Raw genomic sequence first — 7,931 nt, 5'->3', positions numbered from 1 at the left:
ACAAATGGTGGAGAAGAATTCATCTCTTGTCAAGAATCCATCCAAAAGTCAGGTGTACGAAAGGATTTTTCTCCTCCTAGATCAGTTCAATAAGTGATTTTTAAGCACCTGGCCTAGTTGTCCTGGAGGAGTAATATTTACTGCACAGTTATGGCTTCCCACTGGTGTTTGGATAAAGACAAAATTCTTAACAAGTCCCCAAGCCCTGGGTGGCCCGACCCCTGGCGACTCTTCCAGCCTCATTTTGCTCAAGCCCCACTCCCGCCTCTGTCCTGAAGCCATGTGGTCTGTGGAAGAAAGCAACTATCCCAGGGAAAGCCATCCTTTAGTCACTGGCTGATGCTGTACTCAGATCAGGGGGTGGCAAACTTTTTCTGCAAAGTGCCAGATAGTAAATTTTTTAGGCGTTGCAGGTCATAGGGTCTAGGTCACAACTACTCAACTCTGCCATTGTAGCACAAGAGTCCACAGATGACAACTACCTGAATGGGAAGGACTGGGTTCCAGTGAAACTTGATGACACTGAAATTTGAATTTCATATAATTTTCACATCACAAAATAATATTTTCCCTTGATTTTCTTCCAACCAATTAAGATGTAAAAACTGATCTTAGCTCATGGACCAAATAAAAGCAGGTGACAGGTCAGATTTGGCCCATGGGCCATGGTTTCCAACCCTTGCTCTAAATGACCTGCCCTTGCAAACTCCGGATGAGGCCTTGATACTGACACAAAAAGGGTTAATGGCAGTAAAGCTCCCTAAGCTAACCCATCAACGGGATAAAATCTTAGGCATTAGATGACCTAGAGCCTATCAGAGAAACTATTCACATTATTCACTCGTTATCACTGTGAGTTATCATTTCACAAAGATGCCTGTATTAATTTGCTTGGGCTGCCATAACAGAGTACCACAAACTGGATAACTTAAACAACAAAAATTTATTGTCTCACAGTTCTGGAGGCTGGAAGTCTAAGATCAAGGTGCCAGCATGGTTGATGTCTGCTGAGACTTCTCCCCGGAGCTGGCAGATGGCCCCCTCCCTACAATGTCTTTACATGGTCTTTCCTCTTGGGGTATTGTGTCCTAATCTCCTCTTCTTAGGACACCAGTCATATTGGATTAAGGCCCACCCTGATGACCTCATTTAACCTTAATTATCTCTTTAGAGATCCTATGTCAAGTACAGTTCATTCTCAGGTATTAGGGTCGGGACATGAATATATGAATTTTGTGGGGAGGACACAATTCAGCCCATAACAATGCCTTACAGTCATCCTTTTGTCAAGACCCAAGAGCCAAAACACTTGGGGATGATACGCACAGGAAATGACAAGACTGGTCATTCTCACAGGTCAACTGGGATTGACCCTTTGGCTCCAAAAAAGACCTCCCTGATCTAATCCCACCCAGAGCGCCCAGTTTCCTGTCTTGGCCAAAAACTCTTGTCAAGGCTAGTGATCCACGTGTCCAAACTTGTTGGCCTAAAATAACCTCGTGGAACTTTCAGGCCGGCAGCGCATGGACTCTCAATGTAAGGTTCCCCCTGGCAGCCCCGCGTTAGCCCACCACACTGCACACTCCCCCGAGGAAGCAGGAGAAATGGAGCGTCACCGAGGCTGCAGTGTGTCTGTGACAAAAGACAGAGGCTGGGGGTCCTGGGGCGGAGGGTTGATTCTCTTCCCTTCACATCCCTGGTTTTCCACTTGACAAAGCTATATGGCACTAAGAATGGGCTCTTTCTCTCCACATTCACGTGCACATTTTCCAAAACGGCCTTCTGTGCACTGGTAACCCCAGTATCCCAACCTCGTCAGGAAGTTCTGAGACCCTGTGGGAGGGCCGGTTTCGCTTTCAGTCCTAGAAATATACAAGGATCTTCTCCCAAAAGAAAAGGAAAAGATGGGCAGATTTGTCATGTTACCCACGCATGGCGCCTTGACTGTAGCCTTTGTGCCTTGCAGCGTGTTGCTGCCTCTGCCTGGAATGCCTTCCAGCCCAGCCTTCCTAATTTCTGCTTCAAGGTCACATCCTCCAGGGAGCCTGCCCTGAAGTCCCCAGGCGGACTGGCGGAGGCACACCTCTATTGTTGCACTTCCCAATTGCAACCACAAGGTGGCAGCACAGGGCTGTGTTTGAGAGCCCAAGCTGCCTAAATTCAACCACTAGTTCGGTCAACTACTAGTTAAATGACCCTGGGAAAATCAACTAATGCCTCTCTGTGCCTCATTTTTTTTTTTTGGTCTGAAAGATGGACGTAAAACAGAATCTGCTTCATAAAATCGTTGTGTGGATTATACGAGCTAATATGTGAAAAGTGCTCAGAAAGTCCCATGGTAAATGCTCAGTAAGAACTAACTGTTAAATTTCAATTTTCTGTTGAGGTGTCTGCACCTGGCAGCCGACTGTGATTAGTATTTCATGTTTAACCATGAATAGGAGAGAATCTATTTCATAGGAGCCGCTTAATTCTATCCTAGGGGTTTCACATTTTCAAATTACTTGCGAATTTTCCTGGTCGGTTATAATTACCCCCTCTCCTTCCCCTCCCCCCTGCTTCCTTCCACCCCCCATGAACTGCTTGGTCAAACTCTTTGTTTTTTTTATTTCCTCATCGGAGGGAACTTTTGAGAGCAGCTCTAATCATGCCACTCCCCTGCTTCAAAGTCCTGTCTGGTTCACCGTTGCCTGGAGGGTAAAGTCTGACCACCTCAGCCCAGTTTACAAAGGTCCACCGGGGTTCTGGATTAACTCTAGAGAACCATGAGGCCCTTTTCACTTCCCTTTCAAGAAGGGAAGAGGTCAAGTGAAGACAAGAGGCCTGAGACTAGGAGAGGGAGAGAGGCCGGCGCTTCCTGCCACGTGGAACCTGGAGGACCCACTGGCCATCTGAGTGCAACCAAAGGACACAGACATAAGAACCACCAAGCTGAACCCTGCCAGCCCACAGAACTGCAGGGGGTCATAAAGCAGCTGTTGTTTTAAACCACTAAGCCTTGGGGTGCTTCAGTGAGGCAACAGTAGATAATAGAAACATTCTTAATTACTAGTGGGTTTTCTGAAGACTCCCACCTTTGCCTCCTGCGGACTATTCTGAATTTTGACTGAGCAGGGCTGCCCTAGGCTGACGTGTGGTCAGTGTCCACAGAAAGCAGACTTTTTAGAAAACCCAGTGTGTCTAGATCTGGCGCTAGCCTGACGTGCTCCTGGACAAGGACAGGTGCCCTTCATCCTTCTCTGAGCTCAAGCCCTGAAAACAATCAGTGCCCATTAAATATGTAATAAATTGAGCTGAATTGAACATAACTCCCTGCAATTTGGCTCTAAGTTCACTATTTCTATTTTCTATGGAAATAAAGAAAAATTGGTAGCCTAAGGATAATTCTTTACATTTAAAAAAATGTATTACATTTCCATTAGAAATTGATTGGCTAAAGAAAAAAATAGCATTTATTTGATTAAGCACACTAACAATTTTATGAAATTTTTATTTTTATTCATTTTACTTATTTTTATGCCCCACAGACCCCTGCGTGCTTAAAATCTAAACTTGAGACTTCAGTCAGAGGTGAAATCTAAGTATATGACCTTGACCAAGTAACAAGGTATGATTGTTAAATCATAGAAAAGAAAGGGAACACAGAAGATTGCCACTTCCTGGTGTCCAGAGGCTGGATGGTGATGGTCAAAATACATGTGTAGACCTGACCGGGGACACCCCAAGCATTACCTACATGGCTGAGAACTCCGGTATTTTGATTCCAAACATTGCCTACATCAAAGAAGCAATAAAGTCAAGAGCATATAAACGTCATCATCATTCATTCATTCATTCATTCACTCACTCATTCAATGAAGCCTTGTCGATCCTGCTGGTCACTTTCTACATGCCAAGCCCGGTATAGCTCTGGGGATATGACATTACTAGCCATGGTTGCCCATTCAACCAACAGTAAATCATTCTCCAGAGAGACAGTGAACATCCACTGTATTCGTTTTTTATTGCTGCTGTAACAAATTACCACAAACTCTGTGGCTTAAAATACAAATGTATTTATCTTACAGTCCCAGAGCTCCAAAGTCTAAATGGGTCTCACTGGAGAAGGTCAAGGTGACAGCAGAGCCATGATCTTCTGAGGCTCTGGGAGAAGATGGGTGCCTTTTAGAAAAGCTGCATTGCCTTGTGGTCCATCTCAGTACAGAATCACAGTTACCCAGGAAAAAATGACAATATGAATTATCAATTCATATTGAAAAATAAATAAATAAATCTTCCCTGCAACCTCTTAGCAAAGTTCAAAGTGGGAAATGGATCACAGAAGCCAGAAAAAAACACCCTAAACATCTTCATCTCCTGACTCTCCAGTGCCCTCCACACCAGAGTGTGGCCAGACTTCTCACGTCTCCCCCGTCTCTCAAAACTACCCCCAAATTTCCAAAGAACTCAGTCTGGGCTTTCGTCTCTCATGAACCACTTATTTTCTTTCCTTGTCTAATGCTTCCCTGTTCTCCAGATATAAAGTGATTTTGTCTTTTTGAACTTCTTTCATTCTCTGCTCTCAGAACTAGCAGGCAAACTCAAAAACTATGGGGTGGAGGGGAGGATGTCATTTTTACCCATAACTCGCTTTTATCTGTGTAACATATGCGACACTTTATCTGAGATACAGTGCACACCCATATATATGTACCATGATGATCCCACTTCTGTAATTTTACCTAGAAATAGGTGGCATGCAAGGGGCTAAGTGCAAGAAAAGAAAACAAAGCATCTTCTATGCTGTTTGTTAATGTTTGATTTTAAATGCACACAGACACATGTTTCCACACATATTCAACAAAATGCCTCATGCTCTTTTGAAGACAAAGAACATAGCTATGACTGTGTTAATCATTTAAGAAGCTATTTTCTCCACTGTGAAAACAGAGCCTGGGGAAATGGCTGTAAAGATGCTTTACAGACAATTATGAAACTTTGCCCTTTCCTCGTCTGGTGCACTTTACTCTCTTGTGCTGTGTGCAAAGGGTCGGCACCCTTATTTTGCATAATTGTCATTCAAGCAAGTGAGCATTCTTTGTGCTATCTATGCAGCCAGCTTTCTTCTGTAGACCAGAACTTGTGTGCAGAACACCACAAAAGTGCTCCAGCCCCAACTAGTAACCATAGCTGATGTTCCTTCAAAGGCAAACCATACCCCATTTAAAGTAAAATGTTAAATGAAAACATACCTGGGACCTGCCGCCTTTCATGTATTCACACAGATTTTAGTAACTGAGTTCTGCTATCAAATGGTTCCTGGGTGTAGGTTTTGGAAAAGAAAGGGAACATATGAGTCACTGAATACAGGAGAAAGCATGAGCTCTCCTCCTCTTTCCCCCCATCAACCTAAAGCACAGAATGGGGATGGGGTGAGGACACCAAGACCAACCATGATCTTCTTCACCAATTCCTCAGGCCAACCCTCCAAAATACCCATCCTGAATGCCAGCCAACTGCCTCTCATAAATTAACATCATTGGGATATAGTCCAGCAACCCTGCACACATCTATGCACGTGGAGGAATCCACATCCTATGCTCCAGGAAGCTGACTGTCTGTATGATCTGCTAAGCAGCTCCTCTGCCCCTTTTCTGTTTGTTCATCCTTGTTTTCCTTAGACCTTAATCATAAAGATGAGATCATTAGGCAACATTTAACTTAGCTCCTGATTTCTGCTTTTCTAAATATACGTAATACCTTGCCTAACGTGTTGATTCCTTTCCTGGATAAGCAGGAATAAGAATGAAGAATGAGTAAAGAATGACTGACTCTCTACCCCTAGCTTCCCCTAGGAAAATTTGCAGGCGGACCCTGTGGGTGCAGGCAAACCACAGGGCCAAGAGAACATCCAACTAAAGGTGGACCACATGAGCAAGACAGCATCCCAAGGAAGATCAGTAGAAGTCAGCAGTCCTGCATGCAATGGAAAAATGAACTCCTGCTTTAATGGTTAACTGAGATTGTTTCCCCTTTTATTCTTTAAAAAGAAGAAAAAAGTTTCTGGCTGAGCAGAAACTTGGGGGTTGGTCTCTGGATGCAAGTCCACCTTCTCCCCAGATTGCCAGCTTTTCTGAATAAAGCATCTTTCTTCTCTACCAAAGCTTGTCCCTCAACTTATTGGTTGTTGAGTGGCGAGCAGCCCAACTTGCATTCAGTTACACTAAGTATCTTCACCTGTAAATTTAGGTTCTGGAAATGGGAATAGTGCCCACTGAATCCCGAACACATCAAGAAATGTTGTTGTGATTAGAGTCTGAGCCAAATAATGGCCAACAAAAAGAAAGTTGTCTATTGAATGGAGAATACACATTGACAATGTGGTTGTGAACATATATAAGTAATAAGCTATTTTTTTCAAAACTAATAAAGCTTTGTGTTTCTTTGGTTTTATTTTTAACATCTTTATTGGAGTATAGTTGCTTTACAATGTTGTGTTAATTTCTGCTGTATAACAAAGTGAATCAGCTATATGCATATGTATATCCCCATATCCCCTTCTCTTGCGTCTCCCTCCCACCCTCCTTATCCCACCCCTCTAGGTGGTCACAAAACACCGAGCTGATCTCCCTGTGCTATGCAGCTGATTCCCACTAGCTATTTATTTTACATTTGGTAGTGTATATATGTCAATGCCACTCTCTCACTTCGTCCCAGCTTACCCTTTCCCCTCCCCGTGTCCTCAAGTCCATTCTCTACGTCTGTTTTTATTCTTGTCCTGCCCCTAGGTTCATCAGAAACATTTTCATTTTTTAGATTCCATATATATGTGTTAGCTTACAGTATTTGTTTTTCTCTTTCTTACTTACTTCACTCTGTATGACAGTCTCTAGGTCCATCCACCTCACTACAAATAACTCAATTTCATTTCTTTTTATGGCTGAGTAATATTCCATTGTATATATGTGCCACATCTTCTTTATCCATTCATCTGTCAATGGACACTTAGGATGCTTCCATGTCCTGGCAATTGTAAATAGTGCTGCAATGAACATTGTGGTACATGACTCTTTTTTTTTTTTTTTACTTTAGCATGAAATGTATTTTCAGTATTTTTCACGGAATTGTGTCCTTACTTTTAATAAACACAAAGCTGAAACAAACTTTAACAAATATGGTATGATATCACTTATATGTGGAATCTAAAAAAATGATACAAATGAACTTATTTACAAAACAGAAATAGACTCACAGACATAGAAAACAAACTTACGGTTACCAAAAGGGAAAGGAGGTGGGGATAAATTAGAAGTTTGGGATTAACATAGACACATTACTATATATAAAATAAACAAAAAGCACCTACTATATAGCACAGGGAACTCTATTCAATATTTTGTAATAACCTATAATGGAAAAAAATCTGAAAAACAATGTATAACTGAATCACTTTGCTGTATACCTGAAACATTATAAATCAATTATACCTCAATAAAAAAACTAAAACAAGTTTTAGTATTTTGTTTTAATTATCAGTGTAAACATTTTTTCAGCTTTACACTTATTAGCCTCTTAATTTCAATATATATATGTCTACATATCTATATATATCTATGTGTGTCTATTTATAACTTTAGCCATTAGGTAATTTTTTGTAACTTTGGTCTGATTAGTTGATGAGGTCCTAATCACAAGACAATGTGATAAGAGCAGAAGGTAGGGCTAAGTCCTTACAAAATAACATTTGATGCTTGAACCACACGGGTTTGACCTCTGAGTGTCCCCTTATACTTGGATTTTTTTCAGTAGTAAATACTACAGTACCATACGATCTGAGGTTGGTTGAATCTGAGACTCTCAACTGCAGGTATGGAGGGCCAGCTATAAGTAATATGCGGATTTTTGACTGCATGGTGGGTGGGCACCCCTAACACCTGTGTTGTTCAAGGGTT

This window comes from Eubalaena glacialis, chromosome 1 (genome assembly GCF_028564815.1).
Source record: "Eubalaena glacialis isolate mEubGla1 chromosome 1, mEubGla1.1.hap2.+ XY, whole genome shotgun sequence".
Taxonomy (NCBI): Eukaryota; Metazoa; Chordata; class Mammalia; order Artiodactyla; family Balaenidae; genus Eubalaena; species Eubalaena glacialis.
Note: the sequence above shows the minus strand (reverse complement) of the source record.